Genomic DNA, 21,624 nt, shown 5'->3' on the forward strand with positions numbered 1-21,624 from the left:
CCCTTACCTGGTCTGGCCTACAAGTGACTCCATATCCGCAGTAATGCAGTTGACTCTGAAATGGTCTAGCAATATATTCAGTTGTATCAAGCCGCTACAAAGTCTCTAAAAAGGAATGAAACTGGACAGACGACCCGCATCAACCCAGGCACCGGAAATGACAATGGCAAACTTACCCCTGTTGACTCTGCAAAGTCCTCCCTACTAACATCTGGGGGCTAGTGCCAAAATTGGGACAGCCTGACATAGTCATTCTTATGGAATCATACCTTACAGATAATGCCCCAGACACCACCATCACCATCCCTGGGTATATCCTGACCCACCGGCAGGGCAGAGGTGGTGGCACAGTGGCATACTGTTGGAAGAGAGTTGCCTGGGACATTGAAGTTTCATGGCATCAGGTCAAACATGGGCAAGGAAACCTCCTGCTGATTATCACATACTGCCCTGACTCAGCTGATGAATCAGTGCTCCTCCAGGTTGAACACCACTTGGAGGAAGCACTGAGGGTGGCAAGGGCACAGAATGTACTCTGGGTGGGGGACTTCAATGCCCATCACCAAGAGTCGCTCGGTAGCACCACTACTGGCTGAGTCCTAAAGGACATATCTGTTAGATAAAAGCAAAATACTGCGGATGCTGGAAATCTAAAATAAAAACAGAAAATGCTGGAAAAACCCAGCAGGTCTAACAGTATCTGTGGAGAGAAAAAAAAAGTTAACATTTCAAGGTCATATGACTCTTCTTCAGAGCTAAAGAGAAGTAAAATGTGATGAAATTTATACCGTTTGTGGGATGGAGCAGGTGAAGCTGGATAGAAGGCCAGTGATAGGTGGAGACAAAGGAGAGATTGGCAAAGATATAATCAACAAAAGGACAAAGGGGTGTTAATGATAGTGGTACTGGTTAAAGGAGGTGCTGATGGTGGCATTAAGGTCAGAAAGCAGAATGTGATAATAGCAGGACAAGGGTAAGCACTCTGGAAAGAACAACATGAACAAGTGACAGATAGCCCTTGTGGGGGTGGAGTGAGGGGATGATGGTGGGAAAAAAAGATAGAAAATAGAATAAAAAGTGGGGATAAAACAAGGAATAAAAATAAAAATGTGGATAAAAAATAAGTATTAAAAAAATGAAAGAATAAAAATTTTAAAATTAGATGAATATTGAAAAAAGGGGATAAAAAAAGGGGTGAGTATGGAGTTCATGGCCTGAAGTTGTTGAACTCAATGTTGAGTCTGGAAGGTTGTAAAGCGCCTAATTGGAAGATGAGGTGCTGTTCCTCCAGTTAGCGCTGGGCTTCACTGGAACAATGCAGCAGGCCAAGGATGGATATTTGGGCATGAGAACAGGGCGGTGTGTTGAAATGGCAAGCGACAGGAAGGTCTGGGTCATGCTTGCGGACAGACCAAAAGTGTTCTGCAAAGTGGTCGCCCAGTCTGCATTTGGAGGAGAGGAGACCACATTGGGAGCAGCGAATGCAGTAGACCAAATTGAAGGAGGTGTAAGTGAAGCACCGATTCACCTGAAAGGAGTGTTTGGACCTTTGGATGGTGAGGAGGGGGCAGATGTTGCACCTTCTGCAATTACATGGGAAGATGCCATGGGAGGGGGATGAGACATTGGGGGTGATGGAGGAGTGGACCAGCATGTCCTGGAGGGAACGGTCCCTATGGAATGCCGACAGGGGGGGTGAAGGGAAGATGTGTTTGGTAGTGGCATCATGCTGGAGTTGGCAGAAATGGCGCAGGATGATCCTTTGAATGTGGAGGCTGGCAGAGTGAAAAGTGAGGACAAGGGGGACCCTATCATGGCTCTGGGAGGGAGAGGAAGGAAGAGGGCAGAGATGCGGGTGATAGGTCAGACACGGCTGAGGGCCCTGTCGGCCACAGTGGGTGGGAAACTTCAGTTAAGGAAGAAGGAAGACATGTCAGAAGCACTGTTTTGGAAAGTGGCATAATTGGAACAGATGCGACGGAGGTGAAGGAACTGAGAGAATGGGATGGAGTCCTTACAGGAAGTGGGGTGTGAGGAGCTGTAGTCGAGGTAGCTGTGGGAGTCGGTAGGCTTGAAATGAATATTGGTGGACAGTCTATCACCAGAAATTGAGACAGAGAGGTCAAGGAAGGGAAGGGAAGTATCAGTGATGGACCATGTGAAAGTGATGGAGGGGTGGAAATTGGAAGCAAAATTGATAACATTTTTCCAGGTCCAGGCGAGAGCATGAAGCGGCATCAAAACAGTCATTGATGTACCGAAAGAAAAGTTCTGGGAGGGGGCCTGAGTAGGACTGGAACAAGGAATGTTCCACATACCCCATAAAGAGACAGGCATAACTGGGGCCCATGCGGGTACCCATAGCCACACCTTTTATTTGAAGGAAGCGAGACAATTTTAAGGAAAAATTGCTCAGTGAGAGAACAAGTTCAGCCAGATGAAGGAGAGTAGTGGTGGATGGGGATTCCTCGGGCCTCTGTTCAAGGAAGAAGCAGAGAGCCCTCAGACCATCCTGGTGGGGGATGGAGGTGTAGAGGGATTGGGTGTTGATGGTGAAGAGAAGGCAGTTAAGGCCAGGGAACTGGAAATTGTTGATATGGCGGAGGGCATCAGAAGGGTCGCGGGTATAGGTGGGAAGGGACTGGACAAGGGGAGAGAGAATGGAGTCAAAATAGGAAGAAATGAGTTCCGTGGGGCAGGAACAGGCTGACACAATTGGTCTATCAGACAGTCCTGTTTGTGGATTTTGGTGGGGAGGTAGAAGCGGGCTGTCCGGTGTTGGGAAACTATGAGGTTGGAAGCTGTGGAGGGAAGATCTCCAGAGGAGATGAGGTCAGTACATAGCTGTTAGACTGGGTCAGTGGCAGGTGGTGAGGGAACTAACAAGAGGGAAAAACATACTTGACCTCATCCTCACCAACCTGCCTGCCGCAGATGCATCTGTCCATGATAGTATCGGAAGGAGTTATAACTACAGAGTTGTTGTGGAGATGGAGTCCCGCCTTCACATTGAGGATACCCTCCATCATGTGTGGCACTACCACCGTGCTAAATGGGATAGATTTCGAACAGATCTAGCAACTCAAGACTGGGCATCCATGAGGTGCTGTGGGCCATCAGCAGCAGTAGAATTGTACTCAAACACAATCTGTGACCTAATTGCCTGGCACATCCCCCCACTCTACCATTACCATCAAGCTGGGGGATCGACCCTGGTTCAATGAAAAGTGCAGGAGGGCATACCTAAAATGACGTGTCAACCTGGTGAAGTTATAACACAGGACTACTTGCATACCAAACAGCAAGTGATAGACAGAGCTAAGCGATCCCACAACCAACGGATCAGATCTTAGCTCTGCAGTCCTGCCACATCCAGTCGTGAATGGTGGTGGACAATTAAACAACTCACTGGAGGAAGAGGCTCCACAAACATCCCCATTTTCAATGATGGAGAAGTCCAGCACATCAGTGCAAAAGATAAGGCTGAAGCATTTGCTACAATCTTCAGCCAGAAGTGCCGAGTAGATGATCCATCTTGGCCTCCTTCAGAGGTCCCCAGCATCACAGATGCCAGTCTCCAGCCAATTCAATTCACTCCATGTGATATCAAGAAACAGCTAAAGGCACTAGATACTACAAAGGTTATGGGCCCTGACATTATTCTGGCAATAGTACTGAAGACTTGTGCTCCAGAACTTGCTGCACCCCTTACCCAGCATTTCCAGTACAGCTATAGCACTGGCATCTACCTGGCAATGTGGGAAATTGCCCAGGTATGTTCTGTACACAAAAAGAGAACAAATCCAATCCAGCCAATTACCGCCCCATCAGCCTACTCTTCATTATCAGTAATGGAACAGGCCATCAACATCGCTATCACTGAGATTCTCGAGGGGCCATAACATCGGCAGAGATGGCTTCTTGGGGATAAGGGGTACCCACTGAAATACTGGCTGACGACACCAGTGCATCACCCTTAAAGTCCCAAGGAGAGGTACAATGCTGCTCACAGGTCCACAGGCTCCCTCATAGAGCAGACCATAGAGCTTCTGAAAATGCATTTCAGATGCTTGGGCTGCTCAGGTACACTCCAATACTCTCCCGACAAGGTTTCCCGCATCATCGCAATGTGTTGCGCCCTTCATAATCTGGCAATGCAAAGAGGTGACCCTCTGCCAGATGATGACCTGGAGGAGGATGAGAGCTCATTGGAGGATGAAGATTCGGAGGCTCAGGAACCTCAGGAGGCCGCTGAGGGTCAGTATGGGCACAATCACACCGTGGAGGAAGGAATACGTGTAATACGTGCCCGGTATGTTAATCGTTGACAGGTTCCAGAAAGAGTAAAGTCAAGTGAGGGGATATGGCCACATCTCTCCTAGCCCTCAATGCCATCTTCTTTCAACTCAGGGGCTGTCCACCCACTTGCAGCGAGAATGGGTCCCGCATTCACCACTTGCCTCACAAGTCACCAGGCCATGATCTTTGTTTTGGTCCATGGGACCCTGTGAGTGAGTGAGCTCAGGGAACTGAGAGTCCACTTAGGAACACGATCGATGCGAGAGAAGACCTGAAGTCTTTGCCGCCATTTAATGATGCAAACACTACCGCGACTGAGATGTGGACATGCTTAGGGACCTCCTCCTCCCGTGCATGTCTTTTCTTCTGCCACTACCACTGAGGAGACACACGAGCTGCTAGATTATCAACGTTGATGAGCTGCCCTCGCTCAATGGTGTTCTTTGAGGAGGAAGGGTAAGAAACGCTTACATCACACACTTCCAACAAAGATTTAAACACATCTCCCTGACATCACAAGGGGTGCAGATACTCGATCAACTGAGGTTGACATCACAGGAATGTGAATCTCACAGTGGGACACTGACACTGAGTGGGAGGAAGACTGAACCTCGAAATAAGAGGATTCCAAAGTACAAAATCATAATGCCTTCAGTTAACAGGGACATTCACATAACCGTCAAACATATTAACAAAAGTGCAATTTATTTACATGTTTAGCACACCCGTGACCCAAAAGTGACATCAATTTTTCTTAACTTTCCTAACTCTTGCGCTACACCTGGGTGCAGCCCTGACATCAGCAGCAGAGGTGGAGGCAGCCTGCTGACTGCTACGTATTGATGTCTGTGATGACCTTGGCGGACACCCTCTGGTGGTCTGGAGGGCCCCGGCATGATAATGGTCACCTGCTCAGGGGCAGAAGCGCCCTCGGCAGCCTGAACAGCTGGAATGGATGGGGGCACAGGCAGAGGGAATTGTCAGACGCTGCACACCCTTGGACTGTCCTGAGAGGAGGTCCCCGGAGTGTCCCACTGGTGCGCATCCTCCCTGTGGGTGTCCGAGGGCCCCTTCCTGACTCCTGCAGGAGATGGTGCACCTGGAGCGAGGTCAAGGTGCCTTGTCCCCATGTCGCCCACATTCTGATGGTGCCCAGGACGAAGCTCTGGAAGAACCATCACGGTGCTCACAGGCACCCTCCACCAGCTCACGGCCATTGAGTGCAGGGTCGAGCACAAATCCGGCAAGACCGACTGGACCAAGGCCCCATGGTGGTCGCCAGCCTTCCCACGGTGACCGCGAGACACTTGTATGTTGGAGCCATGACATCAGACAGAACGTGGACGGACTCCTCCACCATTCGCTCTAGTCTGCTGAGTGAGCGCCCAATCTCTGCTTGATGTTCCGGCCTGTTGTTGCATCTCCAGCATGGATTTGGCGGCCGCTTCCAGAGGCTCATCATCTGACTCGGACCGAGTGGGTGGCTGGTCTCGAGCAGCCCTCTGAGTGCTGGAGACCTGGGCTATCCCTGCTTCCGACTGCTGCGGGGACGTGTCAGTGAGGCGTTCCCCAGAAAGTGAGCCCGAGCCTAATCTAAATCTGTGCCCCACAACGTGTGCGTCTCTGAGCTGGTGAAGGGCACGTGTGAGAGCCGTGACGGTTCTTCCAGAGCTTCCTCCTTGGATGAGGTCCGAGGACTTGCACTGGTCATGCTGGACTGGCTTGGGGGCCTCGATGTTCTTGTGCCTAGAAAATAGAAAAGAGAGTTTCAGTTAATGAGCATCAGCCAGATAAGACTGCACGTGACTCACTGTGAATGTCAGGGACTGATCAGGTGATGGTGCTGTGATCCGTACTAGGTTGGCAGGAGAAGCCAATCTCCCCTTTCCCACAGGAGTGACCCCTGTCGTCCCCAGCCTCCTTGAATTCACTGAGGACCAGGATGTAGGATGTCCCTCCCCCGGTCTGCACTCTCTCGTGCCTATAGTGTGCCAGCTCGGCCTATACGAACAAGAAAGAAAGGCATTTGATGATAGGAGGTAGAGCAGAGGTTGGGTGAGAAGCATATCTCCAGTGTGTGGTGAACCCTCCCCAGAAGGGCCAAAGAATGGATGTGAGCAACAGGATAGATGGGATGGTGGTGATGTGAAAGTCTTGGTGAGAGAACGAGTGTTGATATGTGTCCCCTGCTAATGGTTGCGTGAAACCCCTGAAGAGAGTAGCTGTTTGAGCGCAGGATGCCATGATGAGAGTTTGATATTGGAGGGTGTTGAAGGATGACTTACCCTGGCAGAGCGGATGAGATCATTCATCCTCTTCCTGCACTGGGTGGTAATTTGGGCGCAGGTATCAGCCACGCTGACCTGCTCTGCTACGGTGTCCCAGGCCTGAGGGGTGAGGCTGCTGTGCTCCCTGCAGCCATCCATGGGGTAGAGCACATGTCATTGTTCCTGCACCCCTTGGACCTAGGCCTGGAGGGCTTGGTGGGTGAAGTGGGGTGCAGACATCGTCCTCAGCCTTTCTCTTATGCTTTCCAGGCATTTCTGGTGGGCTGGAGAGATTGAGATTGTGTGTTGAATTCGCATTTAAATATGGCACCTGGACCTACGAACCCACCAGCTGACGGAGGTGGATGAATCAGCTCCCAACCCGCCAGGTCATTTGGACTGATGCATACCTCTGCATAATTAATGAGCCTCCAAGCACAGCATTGGGCGTGAGTTGCCGCCATTATGGACGGCGGGCTGGGTGCTGCCAAAACCACACCCCCACCGCACTCAGCCTCATTTTGGGAGAATTCCGCCCTCTGATTCTATAATTCCATGAATGATTACAGTGACTATTGCACGTTATCTTGTCGTTTGGTCTCCTTGCTTCTTATACTTGATAATAGTTTATAAAATGGTCCTTATTCTCAAAAGATAAATCTAAAGATCCAGTTCAGCTAATATCCTTGTTGAGGAGGATTAACGTGGAATGAGTGCTCATTGTAACAGTGGAAAGTGCCAGGTGACATGTGGCACACCTAATGGTATTAGGACGGCCCTTTGTGCGATTGTTCCAGGTAGTTCAATGTTACTTCACAGTTACTTGAAGCAGTGAGACGCTAGGTTATTCACAATAAAATGATTTGTGTTTATACTCATCCATGGCATTAGCCAGAAGAAAACGACAGCACCAACTGACACCAAAGATGAAAGCAGTTTTTAGTTTTGTTTGTGCCAAATCAGCTGATTCTACACTGGGCTACCCACTCGCAGCTGTCTGTGTCCTTATTTGTGTTGTGTAAAATGAGGTGATAATGAATGTGGAGGTGTTGCATTTATGGCCGCGTTTTACGCTGCTCATTTTGGCCCAGGGCACCTTTGACACCCTTGCTGCCGCAAAACTGTCGATTTTATAGGACAACTGTGGATTTTCCTCAGCAGTTTTAATTTTTCCCATTAAAATCTGTGATTGCTGCAGCTCAAAGTTGACCTGGCGCAGCAACCTGGGACGGAGACAAAAACGTCCACTTTTACAGAAGTCACAATAACCCTGTGACCTAATGACGTTTTCAACTGGACTCATGGCTACATGGCTACCTTGCAGAGTCGTCTGCTCAATCAGATGAATGGAGAGGTTTCCATGGCACTATTTCAAAGGAGAACAGGTGAGTTGTCAGGGTGACGTGGCCAATATTGATCCCACCACCAACAGCACTAAAAGAGATGATCTCATTGTTGTTTGCGGGAGCTAACTGAGAACAAATTGTCTGATGCATTTGCCGGATGACAGAAGTTGCTGCACTTCAGAAGTGCCCTGTTGGCTATATTGGGACTTCCTGAGGTTTTGAAAGGCACTGTATAAACTCAAGTCTTTCTTTCTCTTTATTGCTAAAATAAAGCATAGCCGAAGGTCTCCGAAATCATCAAAATCATGATGTTGTTTATTTGCTTTGATTTCTATTGATATGTCCACATTTTTGCTGATAAATGTATGGGTGGAGTCCCCTGACTCCAACAAAGTTCACATGGTCAGGTGGCAAGGCCGTGAAAAGCAGGCCTCTGGCACCTTGATGAGGGCAAATAGATATAGGATGCCCTCTACCAGACAGGATTGTGTAGTGCAATATAAAAAGAAAACCATGGCGGGAGGGGGGCCAGGGAGGGGGGGTGGTTGGGGAACACAGACACGCACTCTGGATGAAGTAGCCCTGTCCCCAGTATGCATGGGTGCCATTCCAAATTCTAAAAAAACAGTAATCTTCATTTGAATTTTTGATTGGTTAGGAGGTACAAGACAGAGTGTGGGAGTGTGGGAGATGCGAGACAGATAATGGGGACCCTCTCTGTTGGAAAGTGGCAAGTGATATTCCCCAGGGGTCTCTTTGGGGGGCTGCAGCTTTTCATCATGTATGTCAATGACTTGAAAGAAGGAAAAAGAAAGCCTGCAGATGACACCAGGTTACTAAATTTTATGGATGAGAGAAGGAAGTTAGAAAAGGATATGAACGGATTAAGTGAATGGGCAAAGCTGTGGCAGATGTGGAGAAGGGTGAGGTAAACCATTTTCCTAGAAACATAGAAAATAGGAGCAGGAGTAGGCCATTCGGCCCTTCAAGCCTGCTCCTCCATTCATCATGATCATGGCTGATCATCCAACTCAATAGCCTGCTCCTGCTTTCTCCCTATATCCTTTGATTCCTTTCACCCCAAGAGCCATATCTAACTCCTTCTTGAAAACACACAATGTTTTGGCCTCAACTACTCTCTGTGGTAATGAATTCCACAGGCTCACCACTCTCTGGGTGAAGAAATTTCTCCTCATCTCAGTCCTAAATGGTCCACCCCGTATCCTCAGACAGTGACCCCTGGTTCTGGACTCCCCCACCATCAGGAACATCCTTCCTGCATCTACCCTGTCTAGTCCTGTTAGAATTTTATAGGTTTCTATGAGATCCCCCCCTCATTCTTCTGAACTCCAGCGAATATAATGCTAACCGACTCAATCTCTCCTCATATGTCAGACCTGCCATTCCAGGAATCAGTCTGGTAAACCTTCGTTGCACTCCCTCTGTAGCAAGAACATCCTTCCTCAGATAAGGAGACCAAAACTGCACACAATATTCTAGGTATGGTCTCACCAAGGCCCTGTATAATTGCAGCAAGACACCCCTGCTCCTGTGCTCGAATCCTCTTGCTATGAAGGCCAACATACCATTTGCCTTCTTTACCGCCTGCTGCATCTGCATGCTTACCTTCAGCAACTGGAGTATGAGGACACCCAAGTCTCGTTGTACATTCCCCTCTCTCAATTTATAGCCATTCTAATTCTTCCTGTTTTTGCTACCCAAATGGATAACCTCACATTTATCCACATTATACTGCATCTGCCATGTATTTGCCCACTCACTCAGCTTGTCCAAATCAAACTGAAGCATCTCTGTATCCCCCTCACTGCTCAGCCTCCCACCCAGCTTTGTGTCATCTGCAAATTTGGAGATATTACATTTAGTTCCCTCATCTAAATCATTAATATATATTGTGAATAGCTGGGGTCCCAGCACCAATCCCTGCGGTACCCCACTAGTCACTGCCTGCCATTCAGAAAATGACCCGTTTATTCCTACTCTTTGTTTCCTGCCTGCCAACCAGTTTTCTATCCATCTCAATACACTACCCTCAATCCCATGCGCTTTAATTTTACATGCCAATCTCTTATGTGGGGCTTTGTCGAAAGCCTTCTGAAAGTCCAAATAAACCACATCCACTGGCTCCCCCTCATCAACTCTACTAGTTACATCCTCAAAAAATTCCAGTAGATTTGTCAAGCATAATTTCCCTTTTGTAAATCCATGCTGACTCTGTCCGATTCTGCCACTGTTTTCCACGTGCTCAGCTATCAAATCTTTTATAATGGACTCTAGAATTTTCCCCACTCCTGACCTCATGCTGACTGGTCTATAATTCCCTGTTTTCTCTCTACCTCCCTTTTCCCACCTGCGAAAGGAAAAGCAGAATATTTTCCGAATGGTGAAAGTCTGGGAGCTGTGGAGGAGGAAAGAGATTAGGATGTCCAGTTGCACAGCCACTAAAAACTAGACCACACGTACAAAATGTAATCGAAAAGGTAACGGAATTTTGGCCTTTATTGTACATGGGTTGGGTTGGAATACTAAAGTGATGCTTCTGTTGTAAACTCTGGAGTACTGCGTTCTGTTTTGGCACCGAATCTTAGCAAAGATGTATTGGCCCAGGGAGCCACACAGTGTAACTCTTTTGAGTCAACCAAGTAAATTAAATTAACAAAATCAGGGACAAAGTAAATGGCAGCCCCTTAAAGGGGAACTGCAAAAACAAAGACAAAATTTAAAGGAAACTTGCAAACATTGAACCAAAATGTGGTTTGTAAAACACCCCAGTCCCCTCGGTGCCCACCGAGCACGGAAGGCCTCAAAGGTGCCAGCGGACACCGCGTGCTCCCTCTCCAGGGGCACCCTGCCGTGAACATAGCCACGGAAGAGGGGCAGGCAGTCGGGTCGGAAGGTCACACAGCGTAGATGCACCAGTTTGATATCAGGGTTGCAAGGGTTAAATTGGGCAGTCTTGTTACATGAACATGAGTTTAGATGGTTGAGGGTTGATATATATACATTTTTTTTAGTTCATTCCCAGGAGATAGGTGGCGCGAACCAGGCCGGCTTGTTGTCCAATCCTAGTTGCTTTTGAGAAGGAGGCGGTGGGCCATCTTCTTGAACCGGTGCACCATTTAGTCAAAGAATGTTGAAGATAAAATGGAGGCTCACGTGAGAAACATATTAGGGCAGCTTTTGTTCTCAAAGACTTGTATGTGGGCAACGAGAAGAATTTTTCTGAGCACCAGTGAGCGCATGGGGACTGCAGATGGGATTTGGTCATGTAATCATGAGAATGCAGGCAAGCTGTATAACTGTACTCTTCCCAGATGCACAGAGCTTTCCAAATGCTTTAGTTCGACAGTTGGCCAGAGCCTGTGAAAGGAAAACCATTCGTATATCTGACTTTTCAACTTGAGACCTGTCACGTTCTCAGAAATTTCTTCAAGTGCAGCGTACAAAGGGCTGAATATTCCCATCCTGTCCCCGGCAGGTGGGAGCGGAGGATCCAGCGGCAGGAAAAAAAGTCAGACACCTGCCGGCGTAAAAATAGTCTGCAGTTCTCCCGATGGCAGGTTAATGGCGGGTCAGGTAGCAGCGTGCACGCCATTTGCATTCACTAACATCTCATGAACGCTCGTTAAATTAGCTTCTCGCCGGAATCACATGCCGCCTTCCAAACTTGCGGGAAATCAGGTCGGTCTGAATCTCGTATGGAAAGAGTGGTGTGCACACGTCGGACCTCACTGCTCTTGTAGCTTCTAGATGAGGGCAACACAAGTAGCCTACCTTCCAATAGCGCTGTGCCGGTCTCATTGCGATGCAGCTGGAACGCCACGCTGCTGGGGCTTGAGGTTTGCCCTGCTCCTGGTGCTTGCTCCATGGTCACAAGGACATCGCTGTGCAGCAGTGCTCAAGGAGGGCTCGACTTTCAGATACTGACCAGTATTGCGACCGGGGGGATAGGGTGGGGTTTGGAGTGGCCTGCTCCCGGTGGGTGCGACCATTGTCCAGAAGGACAGCACTGTGCAGTGGTACTCAGACTGGACTGAGCAGTCAGAACCCAGCATATTGACCGGGGTAGGGGTTTGAGGGGATGGGGCATGGTGGGGAAGGGCAAACACATGGGGGGCAATGGGGAAGGAAGGCTAAACAAAAGAGTTGGAGTGGGGGTGAAGGGGCTTGATGGAAGGCAGAGGGACAGGAAGGCTTTGCAAGATAGTGGAGGAGGAGGAGGGGGGAATGATGGGAGGTAGAGGGCGGTCCGAGGGGTAAGAATCTGGAGCACGACAAGATGCTAACACACAAGGCAGTGAAAGGGAAACCACATGTATGAATGGGAGGAGATGAACACAGACTCTCGAATAGGAAAGTGGAGTTGGGGGGGGGGGTGGGGGGGGAAGGGTGTGGGTGTTAGTGTGCCACAGGAGGGAAGGGTCACACGCAGATTCATTGGGGGTGGGGTGGTAGCATTTGGGAGGGGAGACAGTGCAGTCTTCAGTCATCAGGGCAATAAGCAACGATGTGAAAGTCAACGTCCTTGGTCTAGGGCTTGACGTCAGGAGTCAGAGGGTACAGACACCCCTGGGGCCTAATGGAAAGCAGCCAGAGAGCAGAAACAACTCTGGAGCTTTGTGAACCTCCCAGTCAACAGTCAGACAATGGAGACAGTCATAAGGTGCAGGGGGCATGCTGCAGGAGTAATCATTGGGAGCCCCAAGGAGGGTCAAGGATAGTGTGTTCAGTGGGAATAATGCACAGCTAGATGTGTAGGGCAGTCTCACAATCGCTGCTCATGGCCTTGTCTGTCACTGTACTGGGTTGCAGGTGGTATGGTCATTGTATTGGGAGCCATCTGCAGCCTGTATTTGGGGAACACATAATAAAGTTGTGAGGGTGGGGGGGCAGTGGTATGTGAAGCTTTCCTGGGGGATTCACCTTGGTAAATGACTGAGCACACGGCCTTTAGATGAGGAGGATAGAGGTCCACATGGGTCATGGGCACTTCAGTAGTGATGGGCTCAGGTGGGAGGGTAGGAATGTCTACACAACAACTATGGGATCCAGTATTATTGGGGAGGCTGGGGAATAACGGGATATTGTGAGGTTCCAGGTAGATATCAGATACATGGACAGTCAGAGAGGGAGCATCGAAACTCGTTTCCTAATAGTGGTACAGAACCACCATCTTGCTCTACTGGAGTTATTGCATTGTTTTAATTTGAAAGTGGAAGCGATTCTGGACAGGAGGGGTCTGAGGCTGTGTGGGAGGAGCACACTGCGACACTAAGGGGTCCTTTCTGGGGGTGCCCTCTAACTTGTTGGCGCTGTAAGAGTGACCTGGAGTCTTATTATCGAGAAAGGAGGTAGTCCTACCAGCACAGAAAGCTATTGGAAGCCGATGCATTTTTCCGGGATACTCATAACCCAATGGCTTCGCATCAAATTCTCTGGGTGTCAGCATTAACACATCGAAATGTATCATTTGGGAATGCAGACAATCGGGGAGGAGGCCTGTAGCATTTATGGCATTCCATTAATGGAAGTCAGCCAGGTACTCTCCAGAATTGGCATTCCTTACGGGCCATAGGGCATCCAGTCATTAATCAGAAGCAGTGTATAGCTAATAGGATTGCCACATCATAGATTGGAGCACTGAGCCAGGTTAGCTAGCGCTTGTCACTCAAACCTTCTCACGCCAATCAGGGACATTCCTGGGATGGCATCTTGGTCACCTCAGTGTGGGTGGCAGCACCTCAAAGACAATGCAGCATCAACAACAACGCTAGTGGGGCCGAAATCAATGTAGGCCATTACAGAACTTAAAGCTCGCAGATTGTGAGCTTTCACTACGTAAAACCGTTCCTCATTAATGTCTGCAATGTTGCAATTCAGAGACAAGTTCAAAGCAGAAATGTATCCAGGGCTCAATGCTGCCTCTCTGAGGGCCCTAATGCAATGGAGGAGGCAAAAGAGTGAGAGACGACATAGAGCACGGCTCCACCAGGAGGCCCCGCCTGATGTCCAGGGTCAAATGGAACCAGAGCAAGAACAAGAGGGTCAAGAGGAGATACCCAGACAACGGAGGCGAATGGCAAGGCCAAATGTACACCAAGGAAACCTCTCCCATTTACAAATGAGTGAGAGACCATGCTGGGCATGTCTGCACTTGCCCCAAACTCTGGTAGATCACATAGTCCACATTCTTTGTGACTATCTGACTCCCTGTGGAGTTGGAATCTATCCCCTGCCAGTAACTTTAAAGGTGACCGCCGCGCTCAATTCCTTTGCCTATGGGTATTCCCAGGGATCAACAGGGGACCTCTACGGCATCTCTCAGTCCACAACGCATCGATGCATAAAGGAGGTCACAAATGCCCTTTACAGGAAGGCCCATCATTTTGTCAGGTTTGCTCTGGACGAAGATAGAGATTCACCGGCTTCACCACCACCTCAGGCTTCCCAAGAGCGCAGGTGCAATCGGCAGCATCCATGTGGCTTTAAAAGCTCCATAGCAACAGACCCTGATGTTTATAAACTGCAAAGGCTACCATTCCATCAATGTTCAACTGGTGTGTGATCATCGGAAGCACATCATACACGTTTGTGCTAGGCACCCTGGGAGTTCCCATGACTTACACATCCTGAGTCACTCCCAGGTGCCTCGGATATTCGAAGGGCCTGAGCATCTATAGGGATGGCTGCTTAGGGATAAGAGGTACCCACTAAAACGCTGGCTGATGACGCCAGTGTGCCACCCTCCGAGTTGTTCTGAGGACAGGTACAACACTGCTCATAGCTCCACACATTCCTTTATAGAGCAGACCATTGGGATTCTGAAGACGCATTTCAGATGCTTGGACCACTCAGGTGGCTCACTCCAATACACTCCCGACAGGGTTTCCCGCATCATCGCAGTGTGTTGCACCCTTCACAATCTGGCTACACAAACAGGTCAACCCCCACCAGAAGGTGAAATGGAGGAGGATGAGAGATCATCGGGGGATGAAGATCCTGAGGCCCAGGAACCTCAAGAGGGTGCTGAGGGCCAGTATGATGCAACAATGGAAGCAAGACGTGGGAGATGTGCCCGTAACACTTTAATCTCCAGCAGGTTCCAGAAGGAGTAAATTGAAGACAAGGGGAGGTGGTCACATCTTACCTAGCCCTCAATGCCATGCCCTTTCATCTCAGGGATGTCTAACCGTACACATCGAAAAGGAGTCCAGCATCCACACTTGCACCTTCTAGCTTCATGATTACCAGGCCAGATCTCTGCAAAGGCCCTGTATATGCATTCATTCTGGGAAGTGAGAATCCACTGAACAATGAGAGCAATGCAAGAAATGACTTGAAGCATTTGCCACCAGATAATGATGAAAACACAGCGGCCACTGAGATGTGGACATGGCTTGGCATCTCCTCCTCCCATCCATGTCTTGTCTTTTACCACTACCTCTGAGGAGACACAACTACCACTAGTCACTCAAGGCTGATGAGCTGCCCTCACTCAATGGGTCTTCCGTGAGGAAGAAGGGTTAGAAGCGCACTTCCAATAAGGGTTTTAACACATCTCCCAGACATCACAGAAGGGTGGGGAGACTATCTTCAGTGATGCTGCCATCACATGAATGTTAATCTCACAGTGGGAGCCTATCAATGAGTGGGAGGATGGATAAACCTCGAAATAAGAGGATTCAAGTGTCCATAATCACATGACTTTCGGTTGACCAATCCATTCACAGAAACATCAAATGTTTTTACCAAAGTGCAAATTTTTTACAATGGTTGCACACCCGTGACCCAAAAGTGAAATGAAAATTTCTTAACTTTCTTAACCCACCACCATGCCTGGGTGCAGCCCCGATATCCACAGCAGAGGTGGAGGCAGCTGCTGACTGCTACATCCTGATGACTGTGATGGTCTTGGCCTATGTCCTCTGGTGGCGCCAAGTCTGGAGGGCCCTAACCTGATAAAGGTCTCCTGCTCAGGGCACTCTCCTCGGCCTGAGCAGCTGGAATAGTTAGGGTCACAGGTAGAGGGGGATTTGAACAGCTGGACACCCTTGGAATGTCCTGAAAGGAGGCTTCCTTCCGACTGATGCTCATCCTCCCTATGGGTTCCCGAGGGCCCCACCCTGACTCCTGGCAAGAGATGGTGCACCTGGAGGAAAGTCAAGGTGCCTAATAACCCTGTCACCTACATCTTGATCATGTCCACCAGGGCGTGTGGCCAAAGAGTCCAGGCCCCAGCGCAAATCTAGCAAGACCTGCTGGACCAAGGTGTCCATGGTGGTCACCAACCTTCCCATGGTAACCTCGAGGCGCTGGCATGTTGGAGCCACGACATCAAACAGAATGTGGACGGACTCCTCCATCGTTCACTCTAGTCTCACTGTTGAAACTCTGCCTGATGTTCCATCACCTGTCGTTGTATCTCCAGCATAGATTTGGTGGCCACTTACAGAAGCTCATCATCTGACTCGGACTGAGCAGGTGGCTGATCTGCAGCAGCCTTCCTAGTGCCGCAGACCTCGGCTGTCCCTGCCTCCGGCTGCTGCAGGGACGTGTCAGTGAGATGCTGTCCAGCGGGTTAGTCTGAGCCTAATCTAGAGCTATAACCCACCGAAGTGTGTGTCTCTGTGGCAGTGGAGGGTGCGGGTGAGCCCAGTGACGGTTCTTCATGAGCTTCCTCTTCAGACTTGGTCTGCGGGCTAGAACTTACGGTGTGCAGTCTAGTGAACCTCGATCTGCAGGTGCCTATAAGATGGAGAAGAGAGTTTTAGTTCATGAGCATGAGGAACATAAGACTGTGGGTCACTCACTGTGATTGCCAGGATGTGATGGAGGTGTGACCCGTACTAAGTTAGTGGGACAATCCGATCTCCCCTTCCCCACAGGAGAGATCCTTGTCCTCCCCAGCAATTTTGGCTGCATCCTCCTCGAATTGCGTGAGGTTAATGATGTTGGATGTCCCTCCCCGATCTGCGATCTTTCCTAGAGATAAAAGCAAAAAACTGCGGATGCTGGAAATCCAAAACAAAAACAGAAACAGAAATACCTGGTTCTGTTGAAGGGTCATGAGGACTCGAAACGTCAACTGTGCTCTCCTCCGCCGATGCTGCCAGACCTGCTGAGTTTTTCCAGGTATTTCTGTTTCTGTTTTTGTTCTGCGATCTTTCCTGCCTGTTGTGAGGAAGCTTGCCCTGGATGAAGGCAAAAGAAAGGCAAAAGAAAGGCGTGTGATGAGAAGGGATGGAGCGTAGGTTGGGAAAGAAGCATACCCCTTGTGTGTGGTGAGCCCTCCCCAGAAGGGGCTGAGGATGGAGCATGTGCAGCGTGAAAGACGGGATGGTGATGATGTGAAAGATTCGGTGAGACAAGGGCCGAGGTTTTTCAGCCCTGTCGTGGTGGGAGCCGCCGAGGGAGATGCGACAGCCCGGCCAAAAGCCCATTGACTTGGAGCAGGACCGGACGATCCCAGCGGTGGGTGGGGCCAGAAAACCCTGCCCAATCAGTGGTGACATGTGTTCCCTGCTAACGTGTGAGATCCTTGAAGAGAGTAGCCCTTTGATTACATGATGCCACGGTGAGAGTTTGATATTGGAGGGAGCGGGTGAGATCTCCCTGCACTGGATGGCGCTTTGGGTGTGGTTGCCGGGCCTGCTGATGTCTCCTGTGATGGCCTGCCAGGCCGGGGAGCTAATGCTGGTGTGCTTCCTGGACCCATCACCGGGTTACAGGACATCCCTGTGCACCTGCGGTCCTCTGATCAAGGCCTTGGGGGCCTGGTGGGTGAAGCGGGTTGCTGCCTTCTCCTAGGGACTTGCAACCTTCTCCTTCTGGGTGGAAGACGTCCCTGTGCGTCCTGGAGACAGGCGGGCTGGAGAGAGTGAGATGTATGCGTTCAGCTGGCATTTAAATATGGCGCCCAGACCTTTGACCCCGCCAGCTAATGACAGGTGGACAAATCAACCCCTGAGCCGCCAAGTGATTTGGTCCGATACTCGCATAATTAATGAACTTCCAAGTGTGGAATTGGGTGGAGTTTCCCGCCAATCTGAGCAGTGGGGTAGGTGCTGCCAAACCCGTCCATCACCGCACTTAGTCTCCAAAATGAAAAATTCCACCCAAACAGTTACTTTCAAGTCCAATGATGTTTGTTACGCTGGGCAGTGCAGCCATTTTGAGCGTGGTAAGATACCACTAGGAGTGAAAATAAAGGGGCAAACCAAACAAAGCACTTTTCACACAATCACGGAGCGTCATGCCGTTTAGTGGTTATGTCATTGGTCTTCATAATCCAGAGAATGCGAGATTGAATCCCACCATGGCAGCTTCAGAACTTAAAAGAACTTCATCTTTCCACTTGTGGGCGAGACCAGAACTAGCGGCCATAAATATAAGAAACCCACAAATGAATCAAATGGGGAATTCATGGGAAACTACCCAGAGAGTGGTTAGAATGTGGAACTCACTATGGCAAGTAGTTCAAGCAAGTAGGTTGAATTAATTTGAGAGGAAGCCAGCTAAACTTGAAGAATAGAGAAAGAGGGATATATTGCTTGCACACGAACAGGGGAGTGAGACCATCCTGAGTGAGACTCAGCCAGAGTGGGTATTGGCAATTTGGTGCACAGTGGGAATTCAGTGCAAAGGGGAAGAAGTGCTCTTTACATTTTATCCTTGCTATCCAACTTCTTAAATCTTCAGAGCGTGGTCTTGCCCTGCTGCAGCAGCAGAGGCTACAAGGGAAAGGAACGACTGGTAAGTAGTGGGTAAGGTATTTACTACTTTAATCCCTTACAGTTTAAGGTCTTTTTGTGGTTTACAGTTTGTATATTCTACAGTAACGAGGATCAGGAAAGAAGGGCCCTAGAGTAATTGATTTAAAAGGTTTAATTTGAAGGGATGTCATGGCAGGAGTTCTCAAAGCCGTGGTGTGCTCCTCGTGCTCCATTTGGGAAGCCAGGGACATTTCCAGTGCCCGGGACCAGCACGTGTGCAGATGTGTGTCCAGCTGCAGCTCCTGGAAGCTCGGGTTTCCTAGTTGGAATGGCGGCTGGGGACACTGTGGAGCATCCGTGAGGCTGAGAGCATCGTGGATAGCACATTTAGAGAGGTGGTCACACCGCAGCTGAAGGGACTTGAGGAAGGAAGGGAATGGGTGACCACCAGGCAGTCCAAGAGAAACAGGCAGGTAGTTCAGGAGTCCCCTGGGGTCCCGCTCGCAAATCGGTATTCCATTTTGGAGGCTGATGAAGGCGCTGGTTCCTCCAGGGAGTGCAGACAGAGCACCACTAGCAGCCTGTCTGTACAGGAGGGGAGGAAGGGAGGAAGAGCAATAGTAATAGGGGATTCTATAGTCAGGGGAACAGATAGGCGCTACTGTGGCCGTCAGGATGATATGTTGCCTCCCTGGTGCCAGGGTCCGGGATGTCACTGAATGGCTGCAGGGCATCCTGAAGGGGGAGGGTGATAAGGCAGAGGTCATGGTACATGTTGGTACCAATGACATAGGTAGAAGGAGGAATGAGGTCTTGCATCAAGAATTCAGGGAGTTAGGCAGTAGACTAAAAAGCAAGGCCTCTCGGGTTGTAATCTCTGGATTACCCCCAGTACCATGTGCTAGCGAGCGCAGAAATAGGAGAATAGCGCAGATGAATACGTGGCTTAAGAGTTGGTGCAGGAGGGAGGGTTTTAGATTCCTGGATCATTGGGACTGTTTCTGGGGAAGGTGGGACCTGTACAAGCGGGACGGTCTACATCTGAACCAGAGTGGGACTAAGATCCTTGCGGGCGGGTTTGCTAACGTTGTTGGGAGGAGTTTAAACTAGTTCAGCAGGGGGAGGGAACACAGAATGTTAACAGAATAGGGACACATCATAATACAGTGAAACAATCAAGTCAGAGGGAGTACAGCTACATTAAGTTTCAAGGGAGTAAGGCAAGGCTGGATGGCCTCTACTTTAATGCCAGGAGTATTACAGGTAAAATGGATGAGTTAAGGGTGAGGATTGACACGTGGAATTGTGATATAGTAACCGTCACTGAGACATGGTTGAGGGAGGGGCAGGATTGGCAGCTCAACATTCCGGGATATAGAATCTTCAGGCGAGACAGGAGAGGGGGTAAAAGAGGAGGAGGCATTGCATTATTAGTTAAGGAGTCAGTTACTGCAGTAAGGTGAGATGATAGGGATGTAAGGAGAGGGGTCATTGAATGAAGCTTTGTGGGTAGAGCTTAGGAATAAAAAGGGGCAGCCAAATTGTTAGGTGTTTATTATGGACCCCTAGATAGTCAGTGGGAAATTGAAGAGCAAATATATGCACAATTTGTGGAGGTGTGTAAAAACAATAATAGGGTAATTATATTAGGTGATTTCAACTTTCCCAACACTAATTGGGATAGACATAATGTTAAGAGCTTGGATGGAATGGATTTCTTGAAATGTGTACAGGAGAAATTTTAGGTCAATATGTAGAGGGTCCAACAAGGGACGGTGCAGTGCTGGACCTAATTCTGGGGAATGAAGCCGGACAGGTGGCTGAGGTGGTGGTGGGCGAGCATTTTAGTGATAGCGACCACAACATGGTACAGTTTAAGTTTGTTAATGACAAAGAAATAGACAAGTTGCAAAAAAATGTTTTGGATTGGGGGAGAGTGGATTTTAGTAAAATAAGGCAGGATCTGGCCAAGGTAGATTGGGAACAGTTACTTGTGGGGAAATCTACAGAGGAGCAGTGGGGGCATTCAAAAAGGAAATGGGAAAGGTACAGGCTCAACATGTTCCCTTTAGGGTGATAGGAAGGAATAACAAGCCCAGAGAACCATGGATGATCAGAGATATTCAAGTTTCGATGAGAAGGAAAAGAGATGCTTTTAGCAGGTACAAGGGAAGCAAATCAGCAGAGGCATTAGTGGAGTACAGAAAGTGCAGGGTGGAGCTTAAGAAAGCAATTAGGAGAGCAAGGAGGGGACATGAGAAAGCTCTGGCTGGTAAAAGTAGGGAAAATCCCAAGATATTCTATAAGTATATCAACGGGAAGAGGATAACCAGGGAAAGAGTAGGGCCTATAAAGGACCAAGGGGGCAATCAATGGGTGGAGCCACAGGACATCGCTAGAGTGTTGAATGAATACTTCACGTCCGTCTTCACCCAAGAGAATGAGGATGACGGTATTGAACTCAGGGAGAGAGACTGTGAGGTTCTTGAGCAAATTGATATAGGGAGTGATAACGTATTGGAGGTGTTGGCAGGCTTAAAAGTGGACAAATCTCCAGGTCCGGATGATTTGTGTCCCAGGCTGCTGAGGGAGGCAAGGGAGGAGATTGCAGGGGCTCTGACCCAAATTTTTAATTCATCTCTGGCCACGGGGGAGGTGCCAGAGGACTGGAGAACAGCTAATGTGGTTCCACTATTGAAGAAGGGTTGTAGACATAAGCCAAGGCAGTACAGGCCAGTGAGTCTCACGTTAGTGGGAGGGAAACTATTGGAGAAAATTCTGAAGGAGAGTATCTATCTCCACTTGGAGAGGCAAGGTTTGATCAGGGATAGTCAGCATGGCTTTGTCAGAGGGAGGTCATGCCAAACAAATTTGATTGAATTTTTTGAGGAGGTGACCAGGTGTGTAGATGAGGGTAGTGCAGTTGATGTAGTTTATATGGATTTCAGCAAAGCCTTTGACAAGGTCCCATGTGGGAGACTT

Source organism: Cetorhinus maximus, chromosome 2, assembly GCF_964194155.1.
Source record: "Cetorhinus maximus chromosome 2, sCetMax3.hap1.1, whole genome shotgun sequence".
NCBI lineage: Eukaryota > Metazoa > Chordata > Chondrichthyes > Lamniformes > Cetorhinidae > Cetorhinus > Cetorhinus maximus.